The sequence below is a fragment of the Felis catus genome, chromosome D1, assembly GCF_018350175.1.
Source record: "Felis catus isolate Fca126 chromosome D1, F.catus_Fca126_mat1.0, whole genome shotgun sequence".
NCBI lineage: Eukaryota > Metazoa > Chordata > Mammalia > Carnivora > Felidae > Felis > Felis catus.
In genome coordinates, this window is record NC_058377.1 from 23,794,768 (window position 1) to 23,817,710 (window position 22,943).

The window sequence follows — 22,943 nt, forward strand, 5'->3', positions numbered from 1 at the left end:
AAGTATGTCAGACTCCTGAGTCAGTGGGTAGTTTGAATGATAAATCCTGCTATTTACGAAGAGCTTACTAAGGCCCAGATCCCATGTTGAAGTATTTTCATAAACGAATCCATTCAATTCTTAGACAATCCCATGAGGTAAAATCCAAGATTCCCCATTTTATGGAGGAGAAACTTGGGCAAGTTTCTCAGCGTCTCCAAGGCTCAACACCAGATGGCTAATAGGGCAGCTCAGTTGGAGCTCAAACCCCAATAAACTAATCTACATTAATGCATTAGCCAGAACATGCCTTGCTTCCCAAGAAATAGTATATTTACTCTGATGGAATACAGTAAATTCTTAACCTTTCAGGACCCATTCAGTTGGTAGAGGCCAACATGTCTGATGGAGGAGACCACCAGGTATCCTCGTCTCAGATGATGTCCATGGCAGGAGAGGCCCAGCAGCGACTCTGGACTGGACCCTCGGGCTTAGCAGTAAGCAAGACTGAAAGATTCATGTTCCAATGGCCAGAAGGAAGGAAGGGTGGGCTTTTGAACCCTGCTCTGCAACTGCCCCTGGACCACAGTGACTCTCCCTGTATTTTATCCTCTTTGGGGGAGAAAGTCATTGTGATCAGAAGGAAGAGGGGTGGAAGGAGATGGGAGGGAGGGGAAGCAGCAAAAAGCATGAAGCTCCAAGGGATGACCGAGAGAGAGGGTGGTGGTGCCGATGACAATGACAAAGACGTATTTCCAGAAACACCCTTCCTCTCTTAAGTAGGAGTCACAAAAGGATAGGAGGCTACCAAATAAAAGACAGTCCTCATGCTGAGATTCTTCCTTGAAAATGGCATTGTTGTCAAACTTGGAAAACAGTTTCTCACCCCAAATAAAAAACTGACACTGTCTAATTAGAAAAAACTTAACGGAGAATTTGCAGACAGAAGGAAGCGGCCAATGCATCTGCTGAAGGAGGCTCCCTATGGCTCAATCCAACATGGATCTTGTTGTAAAGACAGAGAAGGGCAGGCACTCTGGTATTAAAGCTGCCCGGCCATTAAATTACCTTCATAGTCTTGCTGGCCACCGGCAGCCAGAGAAGGGAAGGCTCAGCCCAGATTTCTCCTTGCCTCACCCCTCTCCCCACAAGAGGAATGATCTGACATGCGGACAAGGAAGTGGTAAGTAAGGGTAAGAGGTCAGGGGAGAGGACAGAGGGACTATTACGGAGCAATTTCCTCTTCTGGGCCCCAGTGGATACGGGGATGTTTTAATTAAGACAGCATGTGGGATGACCCAGTTGAGACTGGGGAAGAAGCCCTTCTCCCAGCGACAAGCACCTATGGAGAGAGGCCCAAATCGCCATTCAGACCACCGGCAAGAGCGAGACTAAGTCTGGAGGGCCCACGAAGTGAATACAGCCTCTAAAAGGCGAGTCTGGAGACCCAACTCTCTTTTCAAGAAGACAAGGCAGGGCGAAAGCGCGAGTAGGAAAAAGCATGGACACATTCCCTGGAGGTGTGCCCACAGTCTGTACCCCCCTGCCCCCAGCAAGCTCAGGTGGCCCAGAGTGGCTCTGAGGGCCTAATCGGTGCTGTCCGCATGTGCCTTGAGCTCGTCGTCTCTCCTCAGCCCCTCCTGTCCCTTCAGCTCTTTGGACCATGTATGCTATCTTCCAAGGTATCTCTTCACCTCCTTCTACACCAATCACCCCTTTGCATGTGCCACTTCTTCAGCAAACTTGCTTAAAGACTTTCGGTGACTCCAGCCCTGGCACTTTCACACTAGGCCCCAACCAAGAAGATCTCACACCCGCACACAAAACAGGCAACCCACCATGAGCTGTGAGATAGAAATAACTCGTCCTGTCCATTAGTTTGGAATAAGATCCTGATGCACAGAGGAAGGGAGAAGAACCGTGCCTTCATCCACGAGAGCATGCTGTGTAGCTATGGGGCTCCTGCCCTGCCACTCATTATATAATGTTTCCAGGGTTTCTTGTTTCGAATTGGAGGCACCACAAAGCATCCTGCGGTATCAACCTAATTACCAGCCTCTCTCTTCATTCCCACTGGCTTGGCAGGTGAAGCGTAGCCAAGAGGGACTCAAAGTGATAATGGAACCTAGTGATGAACTTCATCCATTATTATAATTATCAGTGCCGATGTGTCATGATGACCCACAAGAGGGTGCTGAGTCGTGACATCTGGGGTGCACCAATCAGTCAGCACAGGAAAGAGAGGCAATGCCTTTGAGAACCACCCGCTCTCTCGAAGAGGCTCTCAGCCAAGCAAATGTAGTTCACTGAAGTGGCTGATAGGCAGGTGAAATTTCAAATGCACCTCTGGCCTTAATTACCCGATGAGGTAAGAATGTTGTAGTCCTCCAACACCTGTAGGGTCTGGGCTCATCTCTCCCATCTTTGTATAATATCCCTTTTCCATGAGATGACCTGGGAGCAGTGGTGTCTACAGATAACACCAGATTTTTGAGATGTGGTTGGCAGATGTGGTTTACCCCCCGAATCCATTCCATTTCTCCTCCGTCGGATAGCAGCAATACCACTTAAGGAAATGACCAGCTCCTTGCATGAGCCTGATGGGTTTAAGGGCTCTCCAATCCCCCTTCTCAGTAACCACTTCAGAAGTGGGTGGCCTAGTGGCCCTAGGAACTAGTGACCTAAGATCTAATGAACCTCATTAGACCCAAGAGATGCAAGAAAGGATGGCTGAAAGGTGTTCGCAGAGTGATGGATGTAAACCTAGCACACTGCCTACGTCGCTGTCGTTAGCTATTGTGTGGCCACGAAGAAGGCCAGCATGGGGGGAAAAGGCAATCCCAATCCATGGAGGAGGAAGGATTAAGACAAAGAGAGATGGATGCAGTGCCTTCATTCAACGGTGCCTCAGTCTGGATTTCTGGCCATGATGGGCAGCAAAACTTCTCATAGGTTTAGCCAACGGGAGTTAGTTTCTGGGTATCTGAAGCCCAGAGAATACTTTCTTTAAGGAAAAGTACCTCCTCTCAAGCCTGCTGGGGAAGAGACCGTCACCTATGAGCGTTCGGAGCACCTGGCAGAACGGAGTGCACGTGGATTGTGAGCGTTACAAAGCAGAGGAGGGGCGTCTCTCTGATTGATACTTTTATACAGGCTTCAGAGGGAGTTCATTACCAGGCAGAACACTAATCCATGCTCATGGAGAACAGATCATCGCTCTCCACCTCCAGTACAGTGAATCGGCAGGATTAGGGGAGACGCTAGTTTGTTCCCAGCTATCTGACTCCCCCTCCGCTGCCATTGTCATATGACTTGTAGTGCTCCCTCTAGGCAAAGCTTTCTTCCTCACTCCTTTGTTAGGTTTGCATTGGACTTGGCTCTGCCACTTGTTTTGGCTAATGGACTATGAGTGAACCTGATGGACGCCACAGGTGATCAGACAACTTTAAAGGCAGGTATCCCTTTTGGCTTGGCCAACTTCTTCCCTCCATAATAAGAAAGGAATGTCTCAGAGAGGGGCTACTCCCTCCACTGTGGCTCTAAAATGAAAAAGCATGTGGATTAGAGCCAGAGCTGACCCACGGCCCGCTTGAGCCATGAATGTGCAGTAAATATTTCTTGTGGTAGGCCGCTGAGATTGATTGGTATGGTAGCCAAGCAAATACAAGGCTACATCGAGCGCCGCTATATTCTTAGGACTCCCAAAAGTGATTTGGAAGACACAGGATTATGAAGCATGGTGTCTGTTCTCAGGGAGGTTACAAACACAGGAAAACACCAGAAAGGATTACGAGTACAGAATTCAGGGATACCCTGTGCACACAGACCGAGGGAAGCCACCAGACGTCAGAGAGAAGAAGGAGACTAGAGTATTGAGTACACTACCCGGGACCACCTTCAAGAACGGATGAGACTCACAAAGTAGTGGGGCCAACGACAGGTAGGTGCCAAGGCCTGACCAGCTGAAGGTTCCCCGCCCACCTTGTCAGCGGGCCTCCATGAGAGGAAGGACGCCGCAAATGCCCGGGGACCACACTCCGCTGCACTTTTTCTTCTGCCTGCTGGAGGCAAAGATGCTGAGACGTTCACTTTCGTGTTTGAATGGAAATATCTTAGTGTACAAATTATCACTTTACAATTAATTATGCAGAGCAAGCAATACACAGGAGGCTTCAATATTATGACAGCTTGGAAATGTACTGTTTTCGAACTCAACACGCAACAAGTCTTGCCAGACGTATGTTGAAAAGTAGCACAAGATTAGACAATTAACATTTTAATTTTGTACATTCACGGCACATCTGTGGGTCAGTGTAAACATCACAAGCAACTCGGCATATGATAACTTGATATCCCCCGAAGACTCTGACCTTAAAAACCAACGTTCCTTAATTAGGCCTTTCCTTCCCCTTCTGTCTTTGGGGAGAAAGGATTGTTATGAAAAAGATAAGATTACATCATATTGGAGTTCACCAGGCATCTCGAATGGTTTGGGTTTGATAAAAAAAACCGGCAGATTTCATTGCTGGAATCTTCCCTCCAGAATCTGTAAGCACCATGTGGATATCAAGGGGGATTTCATCAGTGTGTTTCTGATTCCTTTACAGTTAAATCATTAAAAGATTTTTGACGGTTTTTGAAGTCCAAAAACTCTCTTGAGCCACTCTTTTCCCCCAAGCATATTTTTCATTTCTTTTCATAAAATTTAGGAAATTGAATTTTAGCTCTGGTTTTAAAAAGAAAAAAAAAAAAGCCGCTTGTCAATGATAGTGGCCAAGGATGAAAACCCCAATTCTAAAAGTTTGTTTGGGGGCCCATCCATCTGAGGAACATTTGTCTATTCTCGTTGGGCCCACATCTCAGATGGTAGACATCTGGTCAATTATGATTCTGGAAAAAGGCTCCGGAAGTATATATATGCTTTGCTTTACTCTTTTTAATGTACAGGTTTGTGCAAGACAAGCCAGAACAGTTGACTCACATGAAGAGGGTAGAACTGTAGTATCATAAACTGGATGAAACTTGGGAGTATCATTCTCTCAAGTCTCCTGTCTCATCAAGGCAAGACCCAGCTTGACAAGTGTTAAATGTCGCCCTGTGCTGTTTCCTGGAGGCCGACATTGCTTTAAGTCAACGGGTTCCTTGTTATGCCTGACATAACCCGATCTTACTCTTCTTAGGTAGGAGCATTTCACAGTTTCTCATTCCCTTGAGAATCCTGAACCTAATCTTGAAATGGATCATATAACTGCTTGCAACTATCAAAACGTTTCACAAAGGATCCATTCTAGGATGCGGGCTCCATGACAGCAAGGGCCTCGTCCGTCTTCTTCATGTAGCATCCTTCGCACCTAGAACGCTCTCTGGCACAGACAGATGATGAATGATATTTGTTCAATGAACGAACAAATGAAAGTCGAATCATATGTAAGATACATTCAACCTTTTACAGCACTTCCACACCTACCAACAAGTTGCATTCTGCTGATACCCTGGGTGGGTAACAAAGGCAAAGTCATCCTGAGTTTACTGTGAATAGCTTAAGATCTCATGGCCGGTCAGTGGGAAAACTGGTCCCCTGATTCTCAGCATGTACTATTGTTTTTCCCTGTAGGTCAGTGTTTCTGAAGGTTTGGCATGTCTTAAAATCACCTGGAAGATTTATTAAAATACAAATCTCTGAGCTCTAGCCAGTGTGTCAATTCACATCTCGAGGAAGGAACCAGAATCTGCATTTCTATTAAGTTCCCAGGCGATATTGACACTGCTGGTCCTGGGACCACTCTTTGAGAACCACTCATGAAGGTCATATCTTCTCAGGAGCAAAACAAAAGCCCACAAGAGAGACAGACAGTACCGAACATTCTCTGAGACTATGACAAAGTTCGTCACAGTCAGCTAATCAGTGTGGAAAGCCGGGCTGTGCAACTTAATTGCAGAAAGCTTTTTCCTTCTTCATTAAAAAGCAAAACAAACACACTTAATAATATAGATCAGGGATGGGTGATTCCAACTTTGAATGAATGTTAGCTAAAATTTTATTGAATATGAATTTAAGTCTTAATTAAACTGACACATTGGAGCTAGAAAGGACATTAGTGGCCAACTCGTCAACCTGCTCATTTTTACACCTGGGAAAAGAACATGAAGGTTTAGACAGATAACCATGCCCGACCAAGCGTCCCAGGTCCTCCCTAAGTCTGACGCTTCCCCTGCAGGCCATGATCGAAGGCAGGTAGGGGTTCTCCAGGAGTTGCTCCTGCAGGGACCATCCATCACCACACAGGTGTAAGTTTTGTGGTGATGAATAATGCTGAATTGAAAAAGTCTAGTTCTCAGTATAAATTTTTTGGTGGCCGCCATGATTTCTGGTTGCAACACATATTCACTTTGTGCCCTCCCCTAATTTCCTAAGCTTAGCGATGGACTTCAAGAATCAGGGTGAAGTTTCTGGAGAATGGGATGACAGAGGCAGCGGGATGCCTATTCCTCCCCCCAACCGGGCTGTGCCTCTGGTCATCACTGAGCCCTCTATTTCATTTGGGCTGTGATTACGCAGCTTATGGGGATGGGGCAGAGTTTAGATTTTGTGACCCATCTCCTCGAGCCAGGCTCCCATAAGAGTCTGCACCGATATCTGGCACGTTTATTGCTGCCTGGGAAACTGGTTTTGTGCATTCTCAGAAATACGAGGTTAGGACACAATGATATACATGCCTCTCAGAGGAGAGACAGAGACCCACGATACAGCCGTTGAAGGACATGCAATTCAAGTGAGGCAGATAGTACCGAGGCAAAAGGAATGCTTGTCCTTCATTTGCTCAGAATGCTACTCCCTCTCCTGTCCAGCTGAGCCTCAAAAACATCACTGGATGCTGGGGACATCCAGCAAATTGCAAGTAAGCAAATAAACATGATTTAATAGCAGAAGAGAAGTTTTGCCACACCACAAAACTTCCCCCTTCATTTATGTTGACATTTTGTTGTCTAATATTTATGACAGTGCTTAGACTATCGAAGCAGTTTTAGTGTAAGGAATGAAGTCTTTTGTAAACGGAGTTGCTTATTCTCTGACAAGGCGATGAGCAAGCTTATGGGCTGGAGGGCAATCACCAGATTTTAGCTAACCAGTTAAATTACTGTATTTCTGCATAGTCTTTGCCATCACCATCAGTAACTCATGACATATGTTAGGTACATTTACACACAGAACCAAGATAATCCATTCCCTGCCACCTAGAAGTTTAAAATCTAAGATAGGGATCACAAGTACACACAGAGGATACTTCATTCCTCACGCCTGTGCCTGTGGCAGACATTCCTAATCGAGTACAGTGTTCTTTATCGCATCTTTCCCTACATTAATGAAAGGCAGCCAGTACCAACGGATCGCAGCAAGCATGTGCCAGGCCTTCCTGGTCCGTTTTCATTAGAGAGAGTAAGAATTAGAACTGAAAGTCATTCCTAGCAGGGGCAAAGAGGTATATTGTTACAGACCAAAGGAAATTACAATTTTATCGCATCCACTTAAGTTTTCACCACCTTCCAAGCAGTAAATACATGTGCAACTTGTAGAATCAAGGTACAGGACCTCTGTGAATTTCAGTAAGTGTGACGCCTCCGTGTGGATGCTTGCGCGTAGCGGGTGGGAGAGAACACTGCGGTAGGTAGAGCCATCGTTAATGTCTTTGCTCCCAAGACAGGAGAATTCCGGGCCCTTTGGTTAAACACTGATCACAGCCACATAGTCTCCTCACTTCCTCCTTTCTGTAGCTCCAGTTAAGTAATTAAAATCACTTCTGTTAAACTAGTGTGGTTGGCTCAATAAGCCAAGGGCAAGTTTATGGATCTGGAGGATGGAAGCTACTTTAAACCTTGGCAGCTCTGGCCATGGTGAGGAATACCAATTAGAATCATCGATAACGAGGTCCTTGATGTCGAGCCACCACCACCCAAGGCCTCAACACAGCGGCAGGCCCGCTTCTCTGGCTAGCGGAGATAACAGAGCTGAGATCAGGCTATTTGGTTGTTCAAGCTGTCGTGCCAGGGACACGCTTCAGTTTAGCGAAGCCAGTTGTGCAGAAGCTCTTTGAACTCACACAGTCAGCTGTGGTCTGGAAGAGAAATACTTTGCCTGATACGGGTGAAATAGGAGTACGGGACTTTCAGATTAGATGTGGAGGCGTTTAAGGCTTCCGGAAAGGGCAGGCAGGAGCCGCTGGAGCAGACAGGGGTCGAACCGTAGAGGCTGTGTGGGATTGGCTGAGCTGGCCGAGGAAAACGCAGGCGTGACGGGGACACCTAGACACGTACCTAGACTCTAGCTTACCCTTCCACTGTCAGCAGTGACAACATTACTACCATCACTGTTATTTATTGAGCAATTACTACGTGCCTGATAAGAAACTAAATGTGTTTCTATTATTTAATTTCATGTTTTAATTCTATCCATTAACCTTCACATCACTCCCGTGAAGTACTTTTTCTCCATACCGCATAAGCGGGAAGCTCTTGAAAGATGAAATAACTTTCCTAAAGCCAAAATGACGATAAGTGGCTAGGTTAGGAATCTGACCCCTGAATTCCTGCTTTTAACTACCATGCTTTATTGCCTTCCCACAATCTGGTACGCCCTCCCACTGCTGCCTCTATCCATGAAATGTCCTTTCTTTATCACCATAACATGTATCTATAGATCCCAAGAGACCTATTGATTAGACAAAGATAAAGGCAGAGCATTATAATAATTACCGTCAAATCACTGCACTGATAAACAAAAGGTACAGTTAAGTCTCTGTGAAGTCAAGGATCCTCCCTTCACTGTGGAATTAATCCATTTGCTATCTGGATTTGCGATTCCAGTTAAAGAAGTCATCATGGGAGGAGATGCTCTTGGCATTCATTTTTTTTTTTTCCCTTGTGGGGCAGTGTCATGGCCCTTTTTTTCTGGAAGGATAAATGTAGACACTTTATTTCCTGTTCACAGCTTCCTGATTTTCCTGGTCTCACTTGCCTATTTCCCAGAGTAAGTTTTAAGACCGTGATGTTCTTGGTCATCACTGAAACCTCCCTCTATGGCCTCCTTACTCTCTCCCTAACCTACAGACCCCACCCCATACATTCACTTTCTTCCCTATGCAGCTCAGACTCCATGGTCCATAGCTTCATCCAGCGCATTTACCGCTCGTCCCTAATGCTTACCTTCCTAGAAAGCCCCAACCCCAGATCACTTCACGATCTCCCTCCTCTGTGCCTAATCCTGGGAAGCTGCAAGGAGCCAGAGATAATCATCCCAGCACGCGGATTGGCCACATTTGTATGTCTGATCTGCGACCTTAGATGCCCCCTCCGACACCGTCTCCCCAATACCTCTGTGCTTCTATGGTTAGAAGCACACTCCCTGCCACTCCCCACAAAGGCTAAATCAAACATTCTCCACTCTTCTTAAACTTTACTGCTTCTTGCCTGGCTCCCACTCTCAGCAGACGACCTCTCTCTGCTTCCCAGAGAAAGCAGATGTCACCAGATAAGTATTTTCTCAATGTCTTATATCCAAACTCCTCATCTTGACTTCACCCGTACTCACATGTCCCACCTTCCCTCCTGTTATATGAGACAAGTGAAAGGCTAATCCTTCCATCTGTGGTGCGGATTCTCCGTCCTCCAACTCCTCAACGTCCTCAACGTCCGAGCCCTGTCCATTTCACCCCTCTCTCCTTCTTCCCCATAGGATTCACATATGTGACAACATCTCCCATCTTAAAAACAGGGCGGCACTGACAACTGTCCCTTCACCTGGTATTCCTCTGCAGCCACTTCCCCATTTTCTCCTCTCAGTGTCTGTGTCTATGCTTCCTCCTACACATCTTTCTCTGAGGTTTAACTGACCTTGTGGCTCTGAATTCCAATGGCCACGGGTTGTCTCAATGTCACTAGAGTCATCTCTCTCTCACTGAACCAATCCTGCCTTGACATCTATGACAGCATGCTCTCCCTGTTTTCCTGTTACTTTTCTGGATGTTTCTTCCCAGTCCACTCATGGACTCCTATTTTTTCTTTTAACCCTTTTCTTCAATGTTGGCATTCACTGAGGATTCTGCCGAGGCTCTTTCCATAACCCCAAAGCTCATTCTTTTCTGAAGCCCCAGCCCCCTACAGCCACACTTTTTCCTGGACATCTCTAATTGGAGATCCCGGAAGCAACTCCGGCTCAACATGTCAAAAATGGAACTCAGGGTTTTGCCCCCAAACCTTCTCCTCCTCATGATCTCCATCACCGTGAATGGCTCTTCTGTCCACCCAGAAACTAGAGTGCCAGTCGTCTATGGCATCTTCTTTTCCTTACGGGCGATCCCTGCATTCTTTGTATCTTACTCATAAATATTTGTATCACTGCATTCCCAACACTTGTGCCTTACGGAGAGTAAATAATAAACAAGGATTTTGTGGCTGGTGGATCACACATGTCCTGACTCTACCCCTCTGTTCCTTCCCCACTTTCTTAGCTCAGGCCAGCACCATCTCTCACCTGGATGAATCCGCCCAACTGATTTCCTGCCTTCATTTCCTCTTCTGGCTCATCTATCCTCATCACTGTAGAGAGACTGACCTTTCAAAACACACATCAGGCCTTCTAACTCTCCTGATTATATCCTTCAGAGAGCTCCCTCCCAGCACCTAACGTGGTGCCAGATGCTTATCAAGTGCTCCAAAAATATTTGTTCAATGAACAAAATGATTGGGATCTAACATAAGAGGATTTCCAGACACACAGGAAGTCTAATGCCCACTAATGTTATGTCATTATTGTATTTGCTCATTTGCCATAAGGAACGTATTTGGCCTCACATACTCAACCCACAGGCTGCTCTTCAGCTTCTGTTTACTTCCTCCCTGAAACTGGCCCAGAGGAGCGTTTACTGAAAGGCAGGGTCATCTGGGGGATCTGGAAGGGTTAAAGGAAAAAACAGACTCGGGGCATCTGGGTGGCTCAGTCGGTGAAGGTCCGACTTTGGCTTAGGTCAGACCTCAAGGTTCGTGGGTTCGAGCCCTGTGTCCGGCTCTGTGCTGACAGCTCAGAGCCCGGAGCCTGCTTGGGATTCTGTGTCTCCCTCCGTCTCTGCTCCTCACCCACTCACGCTCTATCTCTCTCCTTCAAAAAGAAATAAACGTTAAAAAAAGAGAAAAACACAGACTCTTTGCTCCATTAAAGTCCCTGTCTTTCTAAGCAAATGTGGCTGCCCTGATGCCCCCCCTCACCCCTGCCATGGCTTGATGGCGGTGACTGGAAGCCGGCTGTGTGCTCACCCCTGTCTCACTAACACACTCCCCTCATTTCTCCACCCCTCCTGGTTTCTCTGGATCTTGAGAATGGAGGCTCTTGTTAGCACATTTCACTTTGCAACAGCACGGACATTCATTGTGGCCGTGTGTGTGTGTGTGTGTGTGTGTGTGTGTGTGTGTGTTTAGTGTGGTAAGAGAGGCAGGAAAAGAATAAAAGGAAATCCCTCGGGGCTGTGCTTCAGGGAAAAGCAAAAGGGGGTGCACAGGGTCTTGAGAGGGGCTCTCCTGGAGACTGCTGTGTGCTTTTCCACCCTCCTTCCTTCCACAAGGAAAAGGGAGAAGGTTGACAGGATCATGCCATCCCTTTCAGAGATGCACCCCTGCCACCCCTCCCCCTGCCACACACCATTACAATCTACTGGTAACTGGAAGGTTCTCCTGCCCTTTCCTCAGGCTGTCAATGCTGTGGGATCTACTGCACGTGTGCCTGTGTCCTGACAGGTGCGTGGGGGCCACACGGTCACGATGAGGCTTCCAGGCAGCAGCAAGCATCGGCTTTTCTCCAGCACGCAAGTCAGTGATGGGAGCCTGGGAGTGTAAAAGGGATGGAGAGGACAGCAGAAAAGTTCCGTGGCTACCCCACGACAGAGGCATGGAGTCATAGAGGCCACGTGAGGCAGCAGGGGGATTTATGGATTAAATGGAAGAGGCCATCGGACTAGAGTGAGCTCAGCACAAGGGTTGATCTGGAGAGCAGATGTCAGTGACTGGGAGCTTGCCCAGTCTGCCCTCTCCTCCCTGGTATTAAGTCTCCCTGCTGTCAATGACCCCCGGTCCCCTGGCTTCGTTCTCCACAGGGCTCAGGACGGCCAATATCCCAGAGTCGCCACTGGGGACTTGGCCAAGTTAAGAGCCTTCAAAGCATCTCCTTCCCTCACGTCTCTTCCACTGCTCCCTGGCCAAGGCCCTATGAGTGCAAGTACCTGTCTTCTCCTTCCCCCTTCTGCCACTGTGCGTTCCCAGCACCTGCCTTCCTCATTGAGTGTGCAGCAATCGGAGAATAGGGCTGTCGGCCAGGTTGAGGCCAACAGAAAACAGACACACCCGGACTTGGGACATCCACGTCCAGAATCCAAACTGTCTTATGCAGGACGGTCATCACACCGAGACGCTCTGGCCGTCTTCCCCTGGCGTCCAGCCCTGCGTGACCCTCCCCTTCTTCCATGTCCCCAGGCCTTAGACTCCTCGTCCACATGTCACATCAAGCCCCAGCCCACCTCCCCAGGAGCGGAGATGCTGATTAATAGGACAGTGGAGGCCCACGATGCCCTGCTGGTAACGAAGGGCAGGAGCAGGTACAGCTGGGTTTGAAACCTGGATCGGCCACCTGCTGGTTGGGCCACTTTAGCCAAACAGTTCAGTTTCCTCTTCTGGAAGATGGGGAGAAGACTGTCTGGCTCATGGGTTGTGAGAATGAATGTTAACACTAAGCATTCCTAGCACGTACCCGATATCATCATAGAGTCTCCTTTGTTAACCTGAGATTTTTCCTGTCACAGGTGACCCATGCAGCTCTCTGTGGAGTCACCATAAAACCCCAAGGTCTCACCTCCCAGGCTCTTCCCCGGGGAAGAGCCATGGCTCTGAGGGGCTGCTGAAAGACCCAGTGAGTAGAGTCAGGGAGTGCTCCCTGCTGCACTGCTATCCCTACGTGTCCTCTTTGCCTCCGCAGAAGGCCCCGGACCATTGCCATCCCTATCCCAGTGACCTGCTGCTAGAATCGCGCCTGGGAGTGTGCTGGAAGCCACCTGGAACTGGCCCAAAAGGCACCTCAAAATGTCCAGTGGGAATATCTTCTCCCACTCTGTTTGGGATGCCATGCACAGCCGAGCATCGTGGAAACCTCTGATGTTTGGGTGGCTTCTGAATACTAAAGAGGGTGAGAAAAAAATGAAAGAGAAAGGAGAAAGATGTCTCGGTCAGAAGTTTTTCTAATCGCTATGGATTTTCCCCCGTTTTAGTGGATTTGAGAGAGGGTGTAGGCAAAGGAAGGGAAAAAAATCAAAAGCAGATTATTACCCTGAGCCGCTCTTGTTTTTCATCCTGAGCTACGACAGCCGCTTTTTTCCCCGCTCTATCTGCATGTTAAAGGCTGAGGGATGATGCCGGCAAAATATTGACAATTGAGTGGAGATTATAGGTTACTTGGATCTTGAAAGAGAGAATCAATTAAAATGGAGCTTTGCCCTCACAAGGTAAATTAGCTTCTGAAAAAAAAAAGTCCGTTTCCCCCTCCCCACTGTCCAGAATGTGCTAGAAAGCTGAGATGGGGTCACACAAATGACTGAAAGGAAAAGCATGTGGCACGTATGCACACACCCGCACGCACACACATGCATGCACACACACGCACGCACACGCCCGCACGCACACACACACACGCACTCACGCTGCACACCTGGTTATTCAACAAATACCGGCTGGATTTCTGATCATGTGTGTGTACACACAAATATATTTATACGTGCTACCAATCCCACACACCATTCCATACGTGTTCCTACTCAGCGGCGCTGGGCATGGGATCCGTCGGGACTCCTGTGAGATTCTCTCAGGCTTACATGTTTTTCTCTCTCCCTTTCTGATAAAAATAATGCATCATTTTAGTAAATGAAAGATGCAAGGTCTCCTTTGCCCTCTCTGCCTTCGGACTACTTTACAGAATGATGTGGACATGGCTTTTACTACAGCCATTTAATAACAGAGGAGAAAAGAAACCAGAATTTCAAGGATTTCCTCCCCCGCCCCTACCCGTCCCCGGAGCCCCTGAACTTGCAGCAAGAGTCACATAAAAGCTAGGCACGAGAACTGGTTTTGTCATCCATCTGGAGCTCTCAAGGGTTCTCAAACTCTCAGAGTATCCATTCTTAGAATATGTGACCTTAGAGAAAGACGGTCACCCAGAGGACACCATCTGAGCCATATTTCCAGTCCTTCTGTCTCACACTTCATTCTGTCTTGCCATCTTTGGGATCAATGGTCTTAAGTAGGCTATGAGGAACCCGCCCAACTTTTCCATTATAAGTGGAGAATTTAGTCGAGGAAAAGAGTAAGATACGAACAAAGAATAACAAAGGACGAAGTTTTCCTGTTTGGGGTGAGGGTTCAAAGACAGTGCTTCTCAAGGGGTCCACAATCTAACGAGGGTGAGCCAGAAGTGTGCACGCACACAGCGTGTTGTGATACGCACTACAGTACAGGTATTTTGCAAGAGTCCAGAGAAGGGAGACTCGGACTTCACCGTGGCTTCAGTGGCATTGAGGATGAGTGGGAACTTGCTGGGTAGAGAGGACACGGGATGGATTCCAACAGACGGAAATGGGGAGCAAGGATTCAGACATGCGCGCATGCACAGGGCATTTAGAGAAGAGCAGACGTGTGACTAGATCATGGGGTGGGGAAGAGTAGCCAGAAATGAAGAGTGCGGAAGTTGACCGGTGGAGGCCAGATTTCACTGGGCCTGGAAATGCTTCCTCCTTCATCTTGAGACAAAGGAAGCTCTTCCGTCTACGGGCAGGGAATGTCCCAGTCAGGGCCAGGTTCTGGAAAAACTCTGAAATCCATGCAGAGAATGGCCCAGAGATGGGGGGCCCTGCAGACTGATCCTGTGTTCTAGAGAGCTGTACATGGGCTGGAGAGGGCGAGGGCTGGAGCCCAGGACTGATAGCAGCAGGAGGAGAGGGAGAATCAATGGCTTCTTCAGAAGCGTTTGTCATGCTCAGAGACAAGGGGTGAAACTGCAGCTAACTCAAGGCCCCTCACCCAAGCAACAGGCAGGGAGATACATGTTGTTTTTCAATGATGGTAAGAAATAAAAAAGAAGTCAGGTTGTTTTATTTGTTTGCGTGGGGAGGATAAAATTAGGAGAAGAGTTTAGTTTTTAAAACAAATGGTTTCGTAGTGCTTACGATCTCTGTGGATGTTGGCACCTCACTGGTTCCTCTGAGCTTAGGTTAAAGGTTAAGGCCATACTATGGGCCTGGGAGTCACGAGAAAATCTCTGACTGGTAGACAGAAGGAAGGAGGGAAGGAAGGAAGGGAAGGGGGGAGGGAAGGAGGAAGGAAGGGAAGGAGGGAGGGAGGAAGGAAGGAAGGGAAGGAGGGAGGGAGGGAGGGAGGAAGGAAGGAAGGAAGGAAGGAAGGAAGGAAGTCTGGAGAAAACAGAGAACGGGGTGAGGTGGTGTTGGAGTCCAGACAAGAGATTCCTTTCAGGGCTTTTAAGAATGTGGGCAAAGGGGCACCTGGGTGGCTCAGTAGGTGAAGCATCCGACTTCGGCTCAGGTCACGATCTTATGGGTCATAGGTTCGAGCCCTGCATCAAGCTTTCTGCTGTCAGCACAGAGTCCACTTCAGAGCCTCTTTCTCCTTCTCTCTCTGCCTCTCCTCCACTCCTTCTCTCTCTCTCTCTTTCTCTCAAAATAAATAAATACACTTAAAAAAAATAAAGCATTTAAAAAAAAAGAATGTGGGCAAGGATGAGGCGCCTGGGTGGCTCAGTCGGTTAAGCGTTAGAGTCTTGGTTTTGGCCCAGGTCATGAACTCATGGTTCGTGGCTTTGACCGCCTCGTGGGACTCTGAACTGACAGTGGTGAACTTGCTCGGGATTCTCTCTCTCTCCCTCTCTCTCTGCCCCTCTTCTCATAGTCTCTCTCTCTCTCTCTCAAAATAAACAATAAAAATAAATTTTTTTAAAGAATGTGGGCAGGGAGTGGGATCAGAGAGTAGGGACGATGCACAGTGTGGTCAGAGAGAGGAGAAAAGGCTCACGAGATGGGATTTTCTTGCAAGGAAAGAAGTGTTTCAAGGAGCAAGTGAGACCGTGCAGCCGCAGCCTAGAGCTGAGCCCTCCATTCTCCACCCCAGCCTAAAACGCACCTAAACCCGAATGTCACCCTGACGGGGAGTGACGGGGGGAAAGGCGCGGGCACGTGGGTGACGCAGGTGTGTTCAGGAAGAGGGACGCAGGGTCAGCGGGGGAGGGAGACCTTTCGTGTCTAGGATAAAGGAGATCAATTTCACACGCGACACCATCTGGAAGGAGGAATTTCTGACTGCCCTCCGAAACTGCAAAGCAAAACCAATCGGATAGAAAACAGCCAAATGAAACAACAGCAGCAGCAGCGGCAACAGGAAGTCAAAGGAGACAGGACAAAAACCACCCAAAGCCTCCTCTTCACGCTGGAGCAGCACATGACCCAGTTTTGCAGCTTTCTGCAGCCGGGAGGTAGGCTGCCAGAGCAAGTCAAACAGGCCCAGAAACCAAACACCCCGCCTGCCTGGAGTCCCCGTGGGTACGAAAGTTCCTGGAGAATCTACTCACAGCTTCCAATTTCCCCTCCTCAGACTGCACATTCGCCTACGAGCGATTCCACGCTAAACATAACCCAGCCCGGAAAAATGCCCCTCTGTGCTTTCTTTCCGACGCGGGATTTCATCCGGGCTTAAGTAACACCTCGCGACATAACACAAAGAAGTGAAGTGAGAGCTCATAATTGCATCAGAAGGCCGTGGGAGAGTCACCCACCACCCCCCGCACCGACTCCTAACCACACTTGAGGGAGGAGGGAGGAGGGGTGTGTAATTTCTTCATTTCTTACATTTTATGGAACACTTCACTTTGCTTTCAGCGTAATTATTGTTGTACTTTTCGCTGCTTCCCATTTGCTGTGTTTAAAAAAAAAAAAACACTTCACTCCCCCCTGCACACTTTTCTTAATACATTAAAATTAATAACTCGTAACAGTGACCTAATTTGCTTTGAGTACTGTAACGCAGGGATTTTTTTATTCTCCCAGATCCGCAAAAACCCTTGACATGTTACTGTGGTAACAGAAGCAACCTGGTAGGTTCATGAATGAACCCCATTGTGCTCTCCAAAGCCTTCTTTTCCTCCATTCTTTGTAATCTTTGGATCCCACCCTTGTCTGTCGAGCCCCGTGTTCGGTGCATTGGACCTGGGTCACTCCCAACTGTCTCCAAGTCCATGCTGGGTGCCCGTGACCTTCCTGCTCTCCTCCAGAGTTGAGGGCAAGCCTCTCCTTAGCTTCCTGAGCTCCCCAGAGCCCTGTGGTAGGGGCTCTCCTTCCCTCCCTCGAAGTTTCTCCAAGGGTAGCCCGCATGGGTTACCCCCACGGCCTTCCCTGCTCTCAGGGATGTGTCCCAAATCCTTCACATGGCCTCTCACCGGGCTCTTCATGATCCGTAGACTGGTTAACACACCAGCCATGTGGCCTGCCACTCTCCTCTCCATGCTCTTTCCCAATCACACAGCGCACCTGGAAATTGCCAGGCTAGGCCAGTCATTTTTCCCTAAGCTTTCTTAGGCATGGACTTCCCTTGGCCCAATTTCCCTACCCATCTCCCACTCTCACACATGACAAGCGTAGATGTCACCTCTCAGAAACCTTGGGGAAACTGGGCACCCTCCCTTTGAGCTCCCACAGCCCTCTGTGCCTATCCGAGCACAGGACTTAGGCGCACCATCTATGTCTGTCTGCTTACATTTACTGCCCACCTCCCCAGCTTGTCGAGAAGCTTCTTGAGAGAAGGGTCTGTGTCTTGGGTGCTGCTGTATGTCCAGCGCCCATTAGGGATGCCTGGCACATGATGTGTCCCGAAATCAAGACTGAGGGAAGGAGTGGACAGACTGGAATCTCTTACCCATCTTTTCTCACCCTCCTCTTTCCTTTTTCCCCTCCTTTCGTGTCGATTACTATGCAGCATTCACTGTTACTACGAGAAGAAGAGGGGGGTTAGAAATAAGAACCCCCCCCCCCATGCTCCAGGAGCCCAAGGTGCTGTGGGCTCTACACTTGGGGCACCCTCATAATATGTATGTTTCAAGCACTCCCCTATATAAACACCCTACGATGGTATCCTAGAGAATGAACCCCTGTTATGTCCAAATCTGTTCTCTAGCAGCAATGGGAAGAGTAAAGATCTTGAGTAGTCCTCATCTTGTTGTTTTTTTTTTTTTGTTTTTTTTTTCGAGAGAGAGAGAGAGAGAGGAGAGAGAGCAAAAGTGATCAAGGGGCAGAGAGAAAGAGAATCCCAGGAGGGGCAGAAACAGAGAGAGAGAGAAAGATGGGGAGAGAGAGAAGCGGGCTCACCCAAAGCAGGGCTCATGATCATCTGAAGTGGGACTCGAGCTCAGAGATGCGAGGCTGGAGCTCACCCGAAGCAGGACTTGAACTCACGAACCGTGAGATCATGACCTGGGCGGAAGTCAGATGCTTAACCACTGAGCCTCCCAGGCGCTCAGTACTCATCGTGTGAATAACTCGAGTAAGGAATGGAAACAGCCATGTACCGATATTCATTCTTCCTCATGACATCATAGGAAAGACTGTCACCGGTTTGCAGATGTTAGCAACAAGGGAGGCAAGGCGGACTCCGGCCCTCACAGCCAGGAGGAGAGGAGCAGAAGTGGTTTGCAGAACCGTGGCGACCTGCCGCCCAGATTGCTGTGGAGGCTGTGCTCCAAACCTGCATGGGTGTGGACACGGCACTCTTGTCCCCAGGAGGGTAGGAGGATTTCATTTCCACAGCTACCCGGAGAAGGAAATCTGTCATCACCCTCAGCAGACAGCCAGAGAAGAAGAAAAAGAATAAAAATGTATCAAGGAGGCTGGGTATTGATTTTCAAATCCTGGCTGACAAGAAAATGATTTGGGTCCATTTCCATTTTGCGGCTGAAGCCCGGTGCTTTCTCTGCCTCTGTCTGACCCCTCAGAGCAGAGTTCATCAAGAATCTCCCGGGCTGACACTCTAATCCTGACTTTCAAAGACCCTCTCCCTGGTTTGTCTAGAAGAAGCAAGGACATGTGTGCAAGTGGTACAGTGTGGCTTCCTGAGTCTCATCTGGGAAGCAGTCAACTGGGCCAGTTCGGGGGCCGGTATTTCAAGGCTGATTTAGAATAGTGCATTTTAAAAGCCCTGCTTAGTCTCACCCAGATATGACCGCGACCATCAACATTCATGTCCTGATGGAGGTTTTCGGCCCACACACAAGGACAAGGTTCAAGACAGGCAACCTAACAAGCCCTGGGTCTTGCCTTGGGCAGTCCCCGCGACAGCCTACTCCCCGCAGGTACTTCCTACCAGGAGCCGTGCATCTGCTGTGAGCTTCTTCTCTCTGCACGACGAGAATTCTAAGTAAGGGCAACGGGCCTATGTATTTAATTTACTTGTAAGTGAACAGCTTCTGTGTGTTAGAAAAAAAAATTAACTCAACCTATGAATTTGTAATTGCTTGAGATTTCACCTCCTGGCCACGCTTCTCTTCCTATGGAGTTATTAAAACCCACACAATATGGTCTAATAATTTATTAATAGTCAACATAAATAGATAACAGCTCACATAGCCATAATAGCCATTGCATGTGAAATAATGAGGGATTATTTAAAAGGCACTTCACTGGAAAGGAGGAAGCGTGGCCGTTTGAGTCTGGAACCACTGTTGTGGCAGTCGATACGCTCACGTACACAAGGCCTTTTTGACTGTTCACTGGCCTCCACTGTGTCATTAGTTCCCCATGTCCATTTGGAAGGGGTGGGGTACCGGCCAGTCGTTGCTTAGCAGAAGAGGACATCCACATTAATGGGAGAGGAACAGACCATGTCTTCATGGAACAAAGTACAAAAAACAAAAAAAAAAACAAAAACAAACAAAAAAAACCCCATATTGGAGTAGAGTAATTGTCATGGAAAGGGCCTCAACAATAATACATCTTCTGTCTCTCCATCGAACTTTCTACCATCAAACCCTGGCATGCCTTTCTCTGGCGGTTCCTTCATGCTAGCACCTTGGGAAATGAAGAAGGGAGCCTAAAGTCACCACAGCTTAATGAGAAATTCCCCATCCCCTCTGCCGCAGAGCTCCAACGGTCAGGCCCTGCCTCCCCCCCTGCTCGTCACATGATCTTCCCTGGAGACCTCATCTGTACTCTTCTTGAGTGTTTTATGGAACTTCAAATCGAGGAACAGATACTTGGCAATCAGATCGGAAGGAAGACGGAAGAAAAACTACTTTTATTTGTAGGTGACCCTATATGTAAAGAAATCCTAAGGAATCTACGAAAAAATTACTAGAACTAATAAATGATTTCAACGAGGTCACAGAATAGGAGATCAATATACAGAAATTAATTTTCTTTTTATATACTGGCAATAATCCAAATTTAAAAAAAATTAAGAGAACAATCCCATTTTCAATAGTATCAAAAACAATAAATCACTTAGAAATAAATCTAACCAAAGAAGTGAAAAATTCATATGCTGCCAATAAAAAACATCATTGAGAGAAATTAAAGAAGTTGTAGATAAATGAAGAGACATTCCACGGTCGCGGACAGAAGATTTCAAAATATTAAATGGCGAGGCACCTGGGTGGCTCAATGGTTAAGCATCTGAGTCTTGACTTCGGCTCAGGTCATGATCTCACAGTTCCCGAGATCAAGTCCCAAGTCTGGCTCGGTGCTGACAGTGTGGAGCCTGCTTGGAATTCTCTCTCCCTCTCTCTCTGCCTCTTCCTCTCCCTCTCTCTCTCTCTCTCTCTGTCTGTCTCAAAATAAATAATAAGCGTTTAATATATTAAATGGTAATTCTTCCTAAATTATTCTAATTAGAAACACAATCCCTATAAAAATCTCAGCAGGTTTTTTTTTCAGAAACTTGACACCCCAATCTCAAGATTTATATAGAAATGCAAGAAATGAAGAAGAGTGAAAACAATTTTGAAAAAGAAGAAAGTTGGAGTACTATGGATTTTACATTTCTTGATTTTGAAACATGCTACAGTAACCCACACAGTGTGGCTTTGACATAAGGATAGACATTTAAATCAATGGAACAGAATTGAGAGTCCAGAAGTAAACCCTTACATTTATGGTCAATTGCTATTTTTAAAAGATGTCAAGGCAATTCCATGGCAGAAGAATAGTTTTTTCAACAAATGGTACTGAAACAGTTGGATAGTCACATGCAAAAGTGTGAATTTAGACCTTTGCCTCACACCACAATAATTTACCCCAAATTGATATGGACCTAACTGTTACAGTTAAAACTATAAAACTTTTACAAGAAGACATAGTAGAAAACCATTGTGACCTTGGGTTAGGCAGAGTTTCCTGATAAACAACAAAAGCATGATCCATAAAGGAATGCATTAAGAATTTGGATTTCATCAAAATTAAAAACGTTTGCACTTCAAAAGACACCATTACGCAAATGAAAAGATAAGCCACACAGCGGGAGAACGCTTTGAAAATCATATACTTTTGATAAAATAACTTGTATCCAGAACACAGAAACAACTCTTTTCAAAAAATCAATGATAAGAAAGCAAACAACCCAACTGAAAAATGGGCAGAAAGAGAATGAGAAGACAAGTCACAGACGAAGGGAAGATATTTGCAAAAGACATAGTTGACAGAGAGGACTGTTATCCAAAACATACAAAGAACTTTTGAAACTCAGCAATAAGAAAACGAACAGCCTGGTTAAAACATGGGCAAAAGACCTGAACAGGCACCTCACCTAAGAAGATATACACGTGGTGAATAAGCATATGAGACGATGGTCCACCTCATGTGCCACTGCAGAACTGCAAATAAAAAGAACCAAAAGGCGACGCTATACACCTATTCGAATGCTCAAAATCCAAAACACACACAGCAGCAAGAGCTGGTGAGGATGTGGAGCAAGAGAACTCTCACTCATTGCTGCTGGGAATGCAAAATGGCCCAACCATTTTGGAAGATTGGTTGGCAGTGTCTTATAAAACTAAACGTACACTTATGATCCAATAAGCATACTGATATTTACCTAAATGGGTTGAAAACTTATGTCCACACCATTACTTGCACATATGGCAACTAATTATTTATAACTGGCAATACGTGGAAGCAACCAAGATGTCCTTCAGTAGGAACGGGTGAATGGATACATACACGTACATCCATACAATGGAATAGTATTCGGGGCTAAAAAGAAATAAGCTGATGAAGGCCATGTAAAGATCTGGAGGACACTTAAAATGCATATTACGAAGTGAAAACACAACAACAACCTGAAAAGGCTACATACTTTGTGAATGACCACATGACATTTTGGAAAAGGCAAAACTATGGAGATGGTAAAAAGATCAGTGGTTGCCAGGGACTGAGGGGAAGGGCAGATCAACAGGTAGAGCACAGAGGGTTTTTAGAGCAGTGAAACTACTCTACAATATTGTCATGGTGGATCCATGTCATCATACATTTGTCAAGACCCGCAGAGTGTATAACACCAGGAGCGAACCCTGTAACGTAGACTATGGACTTTGGGTGATGAGGTGTCCGTGTAGGTTCATCGACAGTAACAAATGTAACAATCTGGTAAAAGGTGGACAATAGTTGGACAGGTTCTTAAAATGTTAAACATAAAGTTATATGACACAGCAACTCATTTCCTAGATCTCTAGCCACGAGAAAGGAAAATATGTGTCCACAAAAGACATACATATGAATGTTCGCAGCAGCATCTTCATAAGGAGCAAAAAGTCATAAGGAGCAAAAAGTGGAAGGAACTAAAATGTTCATCATCGACTGTTCATCCGTACAAAAATGGACCGACGACTGATA

General features: G+C 46.9%; 1 protein-coding gene and 1 long non-coding RNA gene across 6 annotated transcripts in view; both read right to left on the reverse strand.

Moving 5' to 3' along the window:
* KIRREL3 (kirre like nephrin family adhesion molecule 3) overlaps positions 1-22,943 on the reverse strand; it is a 553,211-nt gene that overhangs the window by 463,885 nt on the left and 66,383 nt on the right. The gene's annotated exons all lie outside the window — the stretch shown is intronic.
* LOC123380399 lies at positions 4,243-15,656 on the reverse strand. The gene is made up of 2 exons (XR_006586106.1): positions 13,342-15,656; positions 4,243-13,192 (listed from the first exon to the last, which is right to left on the reverse strand). It is a non-coding gene; the product is annotated as an uncharacterized LOC123380399 (long non-coding RNA).